This window comes from Delphinapterus leucas, chromosome 2 (genome assembly GCF_059928025.1).
Source record: "Delphinapterus leucas isolate spDelLeu-1000000601 "Yukka" chromosome 2, BTC_Dleu_Yukka2, whole genome shotgun sequence".
NCBI classification, from domain to species: Eukaryota; Metazoa; Chordata; class Mammalia; order Artiodactyla; family Monodontidae; genus Delphinapterus; species Delphinapterus leucas.
Window position 1 is genome coordinate 68559987 of NC_143130.1, and position 15444 is coordinate 68575430.

The window sequence follows — 15444 nt, forward strand, 5'->3', positions numbered from 1 at the left end:
GGAGAGAGCCACAGGGCTGGGAGGCCACTGGGGCTGAAGTGAGCAAAAGAATGATGGCCGTGCTTCCGGCCCTCCGGCTGAAATGGGCTATTATGTGTCATCAGGAAACTTAAGAAGGGGCGGGGGGGGGGGTAACAACCGCTGATCAAAGTCCCTTTTGTCAACTTCTAACAGATTAATAGATGACAGATTTTGCACTTAGAGCTCTACTGCAAGGTCAAGGGCAGTGAAATGGAGCTTGTTGGGACTTTCTTCTTTCGTTCAGCTTCTAGGCTGCAGAACTCATCACTCTGACAGCCTGGCTGCCTGAAACGGCTGGAAGAAGGTCTGCCTCCCCCAGGGCTTTTGTGGGGGAGAGCGGAGGCCTCCTTTTTAACGCAGACAAGCGAGGCGTGTCTCCTGCCCAGAGCCACTTCCCTGCTCGGGCTGCTGCTGGGGTCCATCTCTCCTTGCAGCCCCAAGCTCATCACGCCACTGCCCCCAGCTTCCCTCTTATGGCCTCGTGGTGGCCCTCAGGGAGCACAGAAGGAAGACACACTTCTAAAGCTGGCTTCTAAGCCCTTCAGTGATTTGGCCTCGCCCGCATTACCCCGGTGTGCTCACATCAGTCACACCAGGTTACTCGTACCTCCCCAAATGCCCCTTCACCTCTGCTTCCACGTCTTGGCCTTCTCTGCCGCACTTTTTCTCTTCCTGTCAATTTCCGATACATCCATCAAGGCTGTGCCAGTGCCAACTCCTTTGGAAAGCCCATTCTGACCCTACTGCCCTGCCCTCCCAGCCCAAGGAGATACTCTATTCTCTGTGACTCCCAGACTCCCAGACCCTTCAGATACACAGCCTTGGGCATTTACCTTATTATAAGGCCATTTTCTGCTCATAGGCTCATCATCCCCACGTGACTATTTACAGAGACCAGTGTGCTGCCTAGCATGGAACAAGGGCTTCCTGTTACATAGAGATAGGTAGATGCTGGGTGATTCACCAAGGTGTTAGAGATTGTGGAGGAAGCCCCTAATGTCACCCTAATAACCCCTACCCCTGGCAGAACCTGTGACTTGCTCCAAACCAACAGACCAGGGTAAGGGTGATGGGGTATCACCCCCATGATTTGGTTACATTGTGAGGCAAGGGTGATAGGCTGTCAATTTCACAATGATGTTGCTTTATAGAAAACTCCACACTGACAGACTGCAATGAGAGATTCTCCTTGCCTGCTTGATGAAGTTAGCAGCCATGTTCAGAAAGCCCATATGGCAAGGAACCGGGGGTGGGCAGCTCTAGGACGGCCTCCAGCTCCCAGCCAGCAAAAAGCCGGCCCCTCGGTCATACAGCCACGAGGACATGAATTCAGCCACAACCTGAGTAAGCTTGGAAGTGGATCCTTCCCCTGTTGAGCCTCCTGATGAGAATGCTACCCAGCCAAGACCTTGACTGCAGTCTTGTGAGATCTGGTGCAGAGGACCCAGCTAAGACGTGCCCGGTCTCCTGACCCATAGAAACTGTGAGATGATAAATGTGTGTGTTGTTTTAACTTGCTACATTTGAGCTGCTCTGCTACTCAGCCATTAACAAGCTGATAGATTATTCTTTTTTTTTAATTAATTCATTTTATTTACTTTTGGCTGTGTTGGGTCTTTGTTGCTGTACGCAGGCTTTCTCTAGTTGCAGCGAGCAGAGGCTACTCTTTGTTGCGGTGCGCAGGCTTCTCATCGCGGCGGCTTCTCTTGTTGCGGAGCACAAGCTCTAGACGCGCGGGCTTCAGTCGTTGCGGCTCGCGGGCTCAGTAGATGTGATGCATGGGCTTAGTTGCTCCACGGCACGTGGGATCTCCCCGGACCAGGGCTCGAAACCGTGTCCCCTGCATTGGCAGGTGGATTCTCAACCACTGCGCCACCAGGGAAGCCCCTGATAGATTATTCTTAAAGATGCATTCTTTGGGGTCTGGAAGTCCCAAATAGTCTGGGGGAAATTCAGTTTCACTCTAATAAGTCCGTGCATTGGCAAGAAATTTTTACCAGCCAACTCGTAGCAAAACTCCAGAACGAGGACTTGGAGAGTGAAAGTGGGGTCAGGCCCAGGGAGCCAGAGAGAGACTTAGAAAGATGAGAGGCCACAGTCAGACAGGAAACAGGAAGAGCCCTGAGCCTGAAATCAGGTTCCAGGTTCCAGCCTCTTCAGATAGTTTGCTAGTAGGCTTTGGGCGAAGCAGCCCTTGTCTGGGTCTCCACGATCTCATCCGCAATCCAACTGGTATGAACGGTTTGAGCTCCATAGCTCTCTCTGGCTCTGGCATTCTGAGTCTATGACAGTTCAGTTTTGCCAAGGAGCTCTAAAGTTCAGAGCATGCTCGATCTTTCACTTATTCCTTCATTCATTCAGAATAAGTTACTTCTCCTTGCAATAATTTTTAGGACTGCTAACCATGTAAAACATACGTTTAGTAACACCATTAAAAAAGAGAGCGACATATAATGAATTAGGGGGAGGGGACAGAAAGCTATGCCAGAATCCCAGGCTGAAGTAGACATCTGCTTGGATAGCTCCCCTTCCCCCTCCGCACATCTCCTATATAGAATCTATTCCATGTGCTTAGGGTGGGGCTCCTTTCCCCACCTATAGGATGGTCACTTGGCCTGGGTTTGGCCAATCAGAGTACCTCAAGTCTCTGGCCACTGTGACTGGTTCAAAAATGAGCATATAAGCCAAGCAGGACCACTCAGAATATCCAATAGGGCTTTGCTGCCAGAGCTGGTGGAAAAGATTATCTTTCTTCTGGGGCTGCTAAACTCATAAGATGTAAGTTTGGGGCAGTTTGGGGCTGTCTTCTGGAGAAAGCTTATCTGAGATCTAGAAAGGGAGCCCTGGAAAGAGTGAGCCCCTTGGATCCAGACATCTCTGAAGCCCGCTGCACTTACTTGACCTGATAAATTATCTTTTTATTTAAAGTAGTTTGGGTTGGATTTCTGCCACTTGTAACCAAAAGCATCTTAACGAATGTAGTTATTTCAACTGAGCATATAATTTAGCTCTGGGTCTCTTGGAAGCCAAAGCGAAAAGGGAACCACATTGCATCACAAAGCTCCCCTTCTCTGATATCACAACCACAAAGCACCAAGAAAGAGAGCCTTTGCCCAAGTGCTCTGGCCTTTTTCTCATGATCTTTTGCATTGGTGGCCCAGATCGACATCTTCCACAGCTGTTTCAGAAATGACGCAGAAACATTCCTCATGTGGCTGGCTGCCTTTTACACTGAATCTCGACCAAAGACCAGCCACAAAAACCAAGTGTCTCAGCACTCAAGAAGACCTCCTAGGCCTTCGCCCAGAGAGGCAAATGGGCCACGAGGCTTGGGGTCCAGTCATTAATTGGCCCCTCCTTTCAAAGCCTCCCCAGAAACTTCTCCAACTGCCGCCCTGAGGTTTGACTGTAATCCGTCATTTCTTTGGTTGGAAGGTTGGTGTTTCCTTGCAAGGGACCACAAAGCCATATTACTTTCAAAGTTAAATAAACAAACGTTTGAATCTGTGTTTTAATGGTTCCATACCATCTGCCATCTGGTTTGGGGGAGCAAGGAAAACTGTGGTTTTGTTGGTTTTATGTGTGTGTGTTGGTGGTGGTGGTGGTTTTTTGGGTCGTTTTCTTTTTTTTTTTTTTTTTCTTCTTTTCCCTGTGAAAATTCCCTAAGGTTGAGCACTGGCAGTACAGGCTGGTTAGAAGCCACCTAGTTTCCCACGTCTTAACTCACAGCTAAATGTTGGAGGCTGGTCTGGGTCCCCATCTGCTAAGCAGCCTGTTGTGTGAAAATGAGATCTATACATATGCAGAGCTCCACAGCCTGGCTCCCAAGATGTAAAGGATTGTTATGAGCGAACCACAAGAAGCACTTATTTAATGTTGACAGGCTACACTCAGACCAAAGGCTAGAGTGAGGCATATGGAAAGGGGACACAGGAAGCCTGGTATCTGAGCACCCCGGGGCTGTCAGGAAAGGCAGCTCCGCCTTCAAGACCTGGGGTCGCTAGAGATCTCAAGCCTGCAGTGACTTGAAGGAGAAAATATGCCCCAGACACTGAGTGGGAAATACGCCCCAGCCTACCGGGAATCTTTAATCTGGAAACTGCAATGGCTGTAGGGGGTGGGGAGAGGGCACAGTCCACAGCGAGGGCGGGGTGGAGGCCAACATCTCTGCCTCTCCTGCTGACCCAGCTGTTTCCGGCCAGTGAAGCCTGGAGCTGCTTGAAAGAGGTGGGGGGTGGGGGGAGGGGGGAGGGGAGTACTCTCAGAGTTACAATTTCCAGGACTTTTAAACCAGGTCTCCGGCTTCCCCATCAATAAAATACAGACAGGCTTGGCGATGGGTCACAGGTGCCCATGCCACGGGGCCAGGGAGGTGATGAAAGTGAGTGAGCCTGGCTGGGTGGGGACCAAGACACATATGCTAAAGGGCAGCGGTGCCCCGGCGGCGGGGGGGGGTGGGGGGGTGGGGGGGGTGGGGGGGGTGGGGGGGTGGGGGGGGTGGGGGGGTGGGGGGGGTGGGGGGGTGGGGGGGTGGGGTCAGGGGGAGGGAGACTTCCCTGGCGGTCCAGTGGTTAAGACTCTGGGCTTCCCATGCAGGGGCTGTGGGTTCGATCCCTGGTCGGGGAACTAAGATCCCACATGCTGCACCGTGTGGCCAAAAAAATAAAGAAAGAAATAATAATAATAAAGGGCAGTGGGGACTCAACTGGCCCCAGCGATGGTGGCCATGCAGGAGCCCAGCCCAGTGTGGTCAGATGTCCCAAGTTCTCAGGAAAGGCCAGATTTTTGATGTGAAAACACTCAGTGTTTCGATGCTGACAGCTATTGCAATTGTTAAAAAAAAAAAATTCATTCAAATAAAACCTGTCTGCAGCCCACACAAGACCCTCAGGTCACCAGTTGGTGACCTCTGTGGAAGAACTCAAGGAGACAGTCTTTGGGGGAAGCCAGGGATGAGGGTCACCTCTTCCTGTGATGAAGGGCAGGAAGGCCAGTCCAGGCACATTGGTCCTGCTCCCACCTGCATGGGCCTTGGATAACACAGAGGTCCTCTCCAGCACTGGCTCCTCCACGCTTGGTCCACAGAGGCTGGGAAGGGCCCTCCCTAAGATGCCGTCCCTCATTCTTCCTGAGCCCTGGCACGTGATGAGATTCCAATGGCAGCCCAGCCATGCCAGTGACACGGAGACTGCCCTGGGCACTCAAGCTCTGAGCATGCCTGGTGTCTCTGCTTTGCAACTCATTGCTGGGAAAGAAACGAACTCTGCTATCTGTACATATGACCTTCCTGCTGCGCACACCCTCTGGGTCCGCACAATTTGGTCCCCTCCCAGCCACCCTTTTACAGTATCATGAATTAGCAAGTTGGTGACCTGCGCAAAGTGCAACATAGCCATTTAATCTCTTGCCAGATGTCACCACTCTTGACACGATGTGGAACAGGCCTGACTGTCTCAGAAGCCAAGGAACTATTAGTCTAGTTTTTCTGCTTTTTGTTATTGTGTTTTCTTTCTAATTGAGGTGTGAAAAAGTCCTAGCCTCAGTTGAAGCCACCGATAAAGAAACACAGTTCAGATTTTTCTCAGTGACAAAATCTGCATATTTGTATTTCAAATAATGTAGCCGAAAAAATGCAAAGTCCTCCATTTTTTCTTTTTTTGACTTAATGAATATCATTTATTCAGCATGAAATCTTTATACTATATGTCCCACGTGTTAAGAAAAAATGTACATTAAATCTTGATAAAATGCTAAAAAAAAAAAAAAAATCAGGCAGGAGCCCTGGTCTCCCATCGGCCACCATCTTGCTACACAATTCTGGTGAGTCACTCACTCCTCTGAGCCTCATTGGCCCTACCTGCTATCTGGACAAGGGGTATTAGCAGGCCCCCCCTCCTCTCCTGCAGAGCGAGCATGTGGAGGGGGGAAAGGGAGGAGGGGAGGCAAGCATGTTAAGAATTCCCTCACCAAAACTTCACAGGGCAAGCAGACTCTATGCCACATGGGCGAAAAAAGCACACAGACTTGAAGTCCACTTCTAGAAACAAGAAGAGCCTGTGAGCTCATGGGGGCAGAGGGTAGGTCCTGCTATCTCTGGGTTCCAGAGCCTAGCATGACACTTGCGCAGAGTCTGCACCCAGTCATTGTGGAATTTACTCACGTAAGAATCAGCTAGAACGGGTTGACTTGGCATTTCACAACTCTTCCACCCCCTCGAGCCTGGTACCAACCCACGAGGTAGGATGAGGTAGGCACTGCTGTTCTCCAAACAGAAGTGGGAAACTGAGGCCCAGCAGGTGCGGAGGGTTGTCAATGGTGGGCTGGTGGAGAACCACGTCTAGATCCCAAGTCTCCCCGCTTCCGATGAATAATCATCCTTTTGGAGCAGTGGCTCTCAGGGATTCTCAAAGCTTTCTGGGGGCAGATGGTCTGGAAGCGAAAGTACTCTCTGAAAGACCTAGAGAGAGTCAAATGAAGTAACTAATAGCTGATTCGGTGTCAAGTCAGATCCAGACTTACACCAGATTCTAACGTAAAGGTAACACCAGGTATCGAAGGTTTAAGAAAATCTGTCAGAAACAAAACTGAAAGGGAGAGAATTCTTTCGCTTACTGAAGTTTATTTTCTGTGACTTGCATCATTACATGATCTTTCCAAGGGCAATATCCCCACCCCACTCCCACCCTTACAAGGAACACACCCCATTAACACTCACCGGGGTCTGTCTGCCCTGGTCTTGCTGGGTCCCAGGACATCTTGGCACGTTGGGCAGGTCTGAGAGGGAGTCCTGGGCTCCTCAGGTGGACATGAAGCCTGGGGCCAGTGAAAAGCAAGTAACTAACATGCACGCACACTTGCCCATACACATGCAGGCACATGTACACACACACACGTACACACACACACACAGGAAACCACATTTGGTCTGGGCTGGCCCCAAGCTGAGGAAGAAACTTCAAAGAGTGACTACTCCACTCAGTAAATCAAGATGTAGGATTCAAACCACTTCTTCCCCCAGCTGTGTGCTAGGAACATCATCTACTTGCTCTTGGGCAGTGCTTACAACCTGAAAGGGAGATGCAAAAACCCACTTACAACCTGAGAGGGAGATGCAAAAACCCACTCAGATGCCATGGGATTTGCCCAGGGATACAGCTAGTGAGACACAGGGCTGGGAGAGGCATTACAGATCTGCTTCACCTACTGGAAGAGACCTCCATGGACCCCACCCTCCAAGGACCCCTGGATGCTGAGGTCCATAGACCCTGGTCCTTGGAGATGTCCAGGCTGCTGCCCAGAATTGAACAATGGACCATTTCCTGTGCTTTCATCTGCCCCATCAATTCCAGCTGAGTGTCTGGGACACTCCCCACCCATTTCCTGGGCTCATTTCCTCAGAAGGACGTTCTGGAACGTCCTCTAAGTGCTTTGGCCTTTCATCTAGTTAGACACCCCCTCTGGGGCTAAAATTAAATTATAAGGCCCAGACCTACATTTCAGAAAACATCTCACAAAATCTTCGGTTGACAGCCAGAAATGAGGCCTCTTAAGGCAGAAGGCTTTTTCTATCATGGAAGCCCCACCCCCTCCTGCTCCCCCAGTCTCCCAGATAGAAAGGCAGGAGTCTTGGATCCTGGTGGTGGTGGTGGGGGGGGGTCATGAGCTCTTTGGGTTAGGCACTGAAGTCATTGAGCCCCCTTCAATCTGATCCCTGCTCCACACTCCCTTGGGGGGCTTATATGGCCTCTACTTGGCCATCTCCTGCCACAGGGAGCTCACTACCTCTCAGATGATCTTCTCACAATTCAGAAAACGCTAGGCATCAGGATGTGCTTCCTCAAATGAGCTAGCATCTCCCTCCCCATTCACGAGGACCCGTGGTTCTCATGCTTCCACGTGGGACACACCGGAAGAAGTAAACGTCTCCTCAAAACTGCAACCACAACCTGCCACAGAGGCAGGAATTTCTAGTCTTAGATGGGACTGCAAGCTCTGTATGTGCTTGGGTTGTCACGTCTACCCTTTCTGGCCTCAACGTCCCATCTGTAAGATGGGGAAGGCTGGACAGAGTGAGTCTAAGTCCCCTGCCAGATCTGTCCTTGCACCCATGCCAGGGAAGGCTCGGGCAAGGACTCGAGGCCTCTGAAAGCCAGCAGCATGGAAACCAGGAACAGAACCTGTGTCTCCTGGTTACTGAGCTGGTGTGCAATTTCCACCCGTGGAGACAAGAGAGCATCGCAAAGATATAAACACACCCTGAGATGAGGAAGAGCACTCCCCACAGCCAAAGGGGAAGGGACAAAATATGGTCCAATAAGTTTCCATGGAGAAAGAAAGCCTGTCATGGGAAGGCAAGCCAAGAGGACAGAAAGGGCTTGAGCTGAGAGGTGGGAAACAAGGATTGCTGTCCCAGCTCAGTCAGCGACTAGCTAGCTGATCTTGGGATGTTGCTTGACCTCCAGCTCCTTGATTTCTTCCTCTGCTAAATGAGAGACATTGGAACAGCTGATCTCTAAGCTCAAGAAGTCGGAGAATCAAGAAAACATAAAAGTGGGCCAAGAAAAGAGCTTGGAGTTTGCTCAGTTTTAGTAAAGCTATCCCCAAGGCTGGCAGGCGCGTGACACCAGACCAACGTGATTGAACCTCTAGGAAGGTGGGGACCAGATGTTTGTCACCACTGAAGCCCGGTGCCCAGACAAAGGAGGCCCTTCCTAGAAAGGGGAGGGTGAGAGGGATAGTGTGGCAGAAACAAAGGCCAGAGTCTGGGTCTAGGGGCCACCATTGCTCACCAGGAGCCTTAGGCACGGGGTGTAACCTCTCCAAGCCTCATCCTCAACACAAGAACAATCCCTGCTACTGCCTGGAGCTGTTGTGAGGCTGAAAAGGATTGAGTGCCTGGCACACAGTAGGGGCTCAGCGGCTGGCTGTGGAGGCTGAATCTGGCCATACGTGCACCCGCATGGAAGGAATAGACCTTAGTGAAATCCTGTAGTCTTGCATTCCTTAGCAGCCTGGAAGGACCTTGATCCTGCATCTGGCTCAGAAATACACCTCCCTCTTTTTCTCTGTCTCTCTCTGTCTCTGTCTCTCACACACACACACGTACACACACGATAAAAGGAAGAGAAAACTGCAGTCAGCCTGGGGTGACCCCGGGCATTAGAAAAACATGCAGAACAAGTACCTGATGCAATAAATCAAACTGTGGGATCCAAATCCGAGCTGGGGTCCAGCCTCCAGTTCCAGTTGCATCAGAGGCTGGGCTGAGCTCTCTGTTCCTACAGCCAGCATTGCTGCCGGGAGCTGCTGGCCAACTCCTTGGGCCACTCCAGAGGTAGCTGACCCCTTCTTGGGAGATTGGGAGTGGCCGGAGTGGGAGGGAGAGAAGAGAACCAGGCTGCTGGCCATGGGATGTTTGGCTAAGCTGAGCCAAGGAGATGGCTAGAAAACCTGGCTGTGGCAAACCACCCCGATTCCTTGAGTATGAATGTTGGAAGGTATTGTAGAAAGGCATGGAGGTGTGCACACGAGAGCCCCAAGGTGTGGTAGAGACTCAGCTCTAGGTATGCCTCTGCCCCTACTTGCTGGGTGACTCCAGGTGAGTAACTTCCCTTCTCTGTTTTATCATGAAAAATTTGGGGCTTAGGCTACTGGAGAGCCTCGAAGAGCCTTTTCCCACAGTACGATTTTGGTGAATTTGTCTCGTGGAGTTGAACTAGCCTGCTTCTCAACAGCAGGCTGGGCTGAACTGGGCTGAAGCTGAACTGGGCTTCAGTTCATTTCAAGAAAGCAGTTAACCAAACGTTGATTGCACACCAGGCACTTGTGCTGGTTAGACCGAGAAGAAAAGCCATGGTTCCCGATTCATTGCCACCAAGGAGCTTGCAGTCTTATGAAGGGAAGCATATATTTAATCAAGTACATATGATATAAGACAACACATCCCATAGTAGCAATCCATTCTCCCGGGGAGACTGAGGAAGGTTCCATAGAGCAGAGGGATGCCTGAGTGAGAATTTGAGCGATGAATAAGAACTTTCCAAATTACTGAAGGCAGAGGGCACAACGGAAACCAAATCAAAGGGTAGTGTCAGTGCATATGAAAACTCATCTATGTGGTCGTAGCGTGAGAGGGATGGAAGGACATGAGACCAGAAGCACAAGCTTGGAACAGAATGTGCAAAGGCCGTGAATGAGAGCCAGAGATTTCGCTCTTCACCCTGTGGGAAATGGGGAGCCATTGAAGACTTCCCGGCGGGGGAGGGACAAGATCAGATGTGCATTTTAGGACCATTTGTATTGGCAGCAGTGTAAACCTCCCAGATCAGCACACCACAGCCCATGGGCCAAATCTGGTCCACAGCTTGTTGTTGTTGTTTTTTTGTTTTTAATGGCCTGTGAACTAAAAAAACATTTTTTATAATTTTTTACTACAACTTTATTGAGATATAATTCACATACTGTATAATTCACTCATTTCAAGTAGACAATTCAATGGCTTTTAGCATACTCACAGTGTCGTGCAACCATGACCACTGTCAATTTTAGAACATTGTCATCTCTTCAAAAAGAAACCCTGTTCCCTTTAGCTACTACACCTCATCCCCCCCACTCACCCCAGCCCTACTTTCTGTCTCTATGGCTTTGCCTACTCTGGAGATCTCATGTAAATGGAATCTATAATATCTGGCCTTTTATGTCTGTCTTCTTTCACTTACCACAATGTTCCTAGGTTCTACCACATCATAGCATGGACAGGGTCTCATCGCTTTTCATGGCTGAATAATATTCCATTGAACGGATAGATCACATTTCGGTGATCAGCTGATGGACATTTGTGCTGTTTCTACCAGAGAAGAATATGTAACATAGATGTGTGTGGCTCCCAAAGCCTAAACAGCTATTACCCAGCTCTTCACAGGCTCAGTACAGAGCCTGGAGAGCACAGAGGCAGGACGGGAAGTCAAACCCAGGTCAGGGGCTCTGACAGTTCCCAAGTGAGATATGACAGTGGCCTCAGCTAGGGGAAAGCAAACACATTTGTGGTCCTATCAACTGAACTTGGCAACGGATCTGATGATTGGGTGAAGGAGAGAGTGACTGAGGAAAATCCATTTACCATAAAGACACTGAGATGTCTTTATCTGTCTTTAAGACAGATGGAGTGAGTCATCTGAGGTGAAGTCACTGGCTGATGGCAAAGCCAAGCTAAGAATCCAGCTCTCTTCTTGCACACAACTAATGAACGTGTGAGATTTCTGATCACCGTTAACGGGAAAGTGGCCTGAGCTGGCGACCTTGACCTTTTGCTATGTGAGGCTTCCACCGCTAGGCTAACCAGGCGTAGGCATGTACCCACTCACTAGCACGGTACCTCCTGGAGAGCTGGTGGTGTTTCCTGGAGCCACCTGGAGTGTGAACATCTCGTGTGTCCCTCAAAACACCTTCACAGGCGTCTCCCGATCAAGCACCTTCCTTCTAGGTGAATGGATCAGTCCCTCCTCCGCTGTCTTCCTCCACCCGCTCCAGTCCTGCCTCCAAACCTGTGCGCTGGTACTGTGCTCACCGCCGTGCTGAGGTTCACATCTGCTCAGCTACAAGCAGAAGCGGCCATGGCGCCCCTACCAGGTTTGCCTGGGAGAGCAGGACCCGAAGCTCCTGCAAAGCTACCAGGGTCCCGGGCCAGTCCCCTGGGGTCCCAAATGAACCGAGACAAGGAATCCTCTCTGCAGTACTTGTCTCTGATCACGGTGCCTTCCAATCTCCCTCAGCTTCTCTGGATTTCAAAGGAATCCAAAATCCAGCTGACACTGAAGGTTCTCCCCCACCCCCACCGGGCCTCAACATACCTCGCTAGCCACACCTTCCCTTCCCCACGTCTACACTCTCTGCTTCTCTCTCCCTCCTTGGTCTCCAAGCTCACCACACCCCTTTCCTGCCTCTGAGCCTTGCTCCTTGTCTTAGCATTGTCTTTCCCCACTCCCATCTCCAGCCAGAAAACTTCTGTTTATCCTTTAAAACCCATTCAAATATTCTGCTTCTGGGAAGTCTCTCCCTCCAGCTCTTGTTCATAACGTTGGCCACACTGAACTGTAACAGTCCTGTTCTTGGGTCTTTCTCCCCTACTAGCCCATGCCTTTTGTCTGTGTCCTGGCCCATGGTCTGTGCTCTCTAAATATTTGCTAAGGGAGTGAGGGAGCTGGCAAATATCCTTGCTGCTTTCTCTTCTATTGATCCTGGAATTTACGGCACTATTGTTTCCTTTTATTAGGCTGTAATGGCCTCCATGAAAACGTGTTACATGGAAATAGGCTAATTAATTGTGTCAAATAAGTCACCATCCCACAGAGTGGCCGGCCCTACCCAGGCAGGGCTGAGGTGTCTCGAGGTGGAGGGAAACAGGGTGCAAGGAGAGCCCATCATCCACACCCCTGTTTCTCAGAGCAGAGGAAGCTCCCAGCCCCCATGTGTCAGAGGACTCGCCCTGTTGCTCTGGGTGCCTCCCAGAGTCGGTGTGAGATGCCGCCCCCAGTGCCTCTGTCCTCCCGCACAAGTTGGAGCTGAAGCATCCATGCTGGGGCCCACGTGTCCTGCTCCTCTGCCTGTCCCTAGCCTAGGACCTCATGGGAAGGCGAACAGAGCGCACATCTCCATTCCAGGGGAACTTCTAGTAGCAGGCCTGAGAGGATGAGGCTCTGGTGGGAAACCTGTCTTACACACCTCTGTCTCTTTGTTTATAATCCAGCAACACTTCCCAATCCAGGCGTGTTTGCAGGAAGCCAAGCTGGCAGGAGATGCCCCAGGCCTTGGATAAGAGGTGAATGCCTGCCTTTTTCTTATTTTTTATTTTATTTATTTATTTTGTGGTACGCGGGCCTCTCACTGTTGTGGCCTCTCCCATTGCGGAGCACAGGCTCCGGACGCGCAGGCTCAGCGGCCATGGCTCACGGGCCCAGCCGCTCCACGGCATGTGGGATCCTCCCGGAGCGGGGCACGAACCCGTGTCCCCTGCATCGGCAGGCAGACTCTCAACCACTGCGCCACCAGGGAAGCCCTATTTTATTTTTTTAACATCTTTATTGGAGTATAATTGCTTTACAATGGTGTGTTAGTTTCTGCTGTATAACATAATGAATCAGCTATACATTTACATATATTCCCATATCTCCTCCCTCTTGCATCTCCTTTTGAGGAATTTCCAATAAGGCCTTGCACTAGTGAAGATCAGACTCCAAGAGAGTCGTGTTCTCTTTCAGACCACACGGATATTCTGGGTTCTTCTGGTCCATGGGGGAATGGAGGGTTTGATGAGATTCTCATGAGAAAGATCCCTTGAAGAAAGGGACTTTAACTCACATGAAAACTTTTCAGTTTTGCTCTACCATGGGGAAACCTCATCCACTGCTCAGCTGGATCTATTCCTCCAGGCCCAGTCAAGTCCATAGCCTTCTCCTCCCTTGAACATCTGAAGATGAACTGTCTCCATGAGCATGTCTCAAAGTATCAACCCTGTAGGGTGGTAGCAGGAGTCTGTGCTCAAAGAAATTGGGGGACCACCGCGTTAACAGAGCTGGACAGGCTTGTTTACTCTGAGCTTCTCAGAGCTCACACCATGTTCGTGTGCATTTTCCAGGAAAGTGTGGTGGGTCCCAACTTCTTACTACCCCTCCGCAGTGTTGGAATCATAGGTCCCTGCCCTTTGCTATGTGACTTTGCAGTACCTCCCTCTAGACTAGGCTGCGTACATTTCTAGTTCCCACTGGTGTTCAGCTTGGCCACGTGACTGACTTTGGCCAGTGGAAGGTGGGTCGAAGGGGGGTGTCTCAGAGCCGAAATGGGAACAGACATGGCAAGTGTCTGCTAGTTTTCTCTCCTGTTTTTGCCACTGCCATGAAAAGAGCACACCTCTAGCAGCCACTATCCCAGAATGTAGCTGGTGGAGAGACTTAAAACCAAGCTATACAGGACTATTTACAATAGCCAAGACATGGAAGCAACCTAAATGTCCATTCGACAAATAAAGATGTGGTGCGTATATACAACGAAAACTAGTCAGCCATAAAAAAGAATGAAATAATGCCATTTACAGCAACATGGATAGACCTAGAGATTATCTGAAAAGTCAGAAAGAGAAAGACAAATACCATGTAATATCACTTGTATGTGGAATCTAAAATATGACACAAATGAACTTATCTCCAAAGAGAAACGGACTCACAGACATAGAAAACAAACACAGTTACCAAAAGGGATGCGGGAGGAGGGATAAATTAGGAGTATGAGATTAGCAGATACAAACTATTATACATAAAATAGATAAGTAACAAGGTCCCACTGTATAGCACAGGGAACTATATTCAATATCCTGTAATATGGCTGATCCGCTTTGTTGTGCAACAGAAACTAACACAGCATTGTGAAGCAATTATACTCCCAAAAATATCTATTAAAAAGAAAGTTTAAAAAAAATCCTGTAATAAACCGTAATGGAAAAGAATATGAAAAAGAATATATATATATATATATATATATATGGATAACTGAGTCACTTTGCTGCACAGCAGAAATTAAACACAACATTGTAAATCAACTATACTTCAATTAAAAAAACAAACAAACAAAAACCCAGGCCCTGATCTGAACCAGAGCTGCCATATGCAGCCCCTAGCCCGGGATCAGAAAGCAGCCTTGAGATGATTTGTTACTTATCCTTAACTGACCATGTGAGTTTCTTACCGCTGCTGTAACAAATCACCACCAACCAAGCACCTAAGTAAGCACAACACACGTTTATTCTCTTACAGCTCTGGAGGTCAGAAGTCCAACACCAGCCTTACTGGGCTATAGTCAAGGTGTTGACAGGGCTGGTTCCTTCTGGAGACTCCAGGGGAAAACCCCTTGCCTTGTCTTTTTCAGCTTCTAGTGGCACCTATGTTCCTCGGTTCATGGCTCCTCTCTCCACCTTCAAAGTCCATCGCTCCAGTTTCTGCTTCTGTTGCGACATCTCCTCCTCATGTGGACCCTCCTTCCTCCCTCTTACAGGGACGCTTGTTATTACGTTGGGTCCACTTGAATAATTCAGAATCATCTTCCCATCTCAAGATGCTTAATTTAATCACATCTGCAAATACAAGGTAACATTCATAAATTCTGGAGATTAGTATGTGGCTTATTTGGGGTTGTAATTCAGTTTACCACACTGAGTAATACAAAAAAAGGCTAAGGATATGTAGAGTTTCCCTAAAGTATTTGGAATTTTTTTCCCCACATCTAAGAATATCTCCTCCCTTCTTCTGAGGATGCCACTTTTGGAAATTGGGCCGTTCCCCTATTATTGGCCACTTCTGTCGCTAATCTGTAGTTAGTGATAAACGGATATCCCAGCGTCTACTGTAGGATTACAAGTTCCTACAGGTTCAGTTC

General features: G+C 49.4%; 1 long non-coding RNA gene across 1 annotated transcript in view; it reads right to left on the minus strand.

The window, feature by feature from the left end:
* Positions 1-7966, minus strand: part of LOC111177772 (uncharacterized) — a 29004-nt gene extending 21038 nt beyond the window's left edge. The window contains exons 1-2 of the long non-coding RNA XR_002645468.2: positions 6737-7966; positions 6182-6478 (exon numbers count right to left, since the gene is read on the minus strand). This is a non-coding gene — a long non-coding RNA (uncharacterized LOC111177772). The remainder of the gene's footprint in view (positions 1-6181; positions 6479-6736) is intronic.
* Between the last annotated feature and the right edge of the window lie 7478 nt (positions 7967-15444).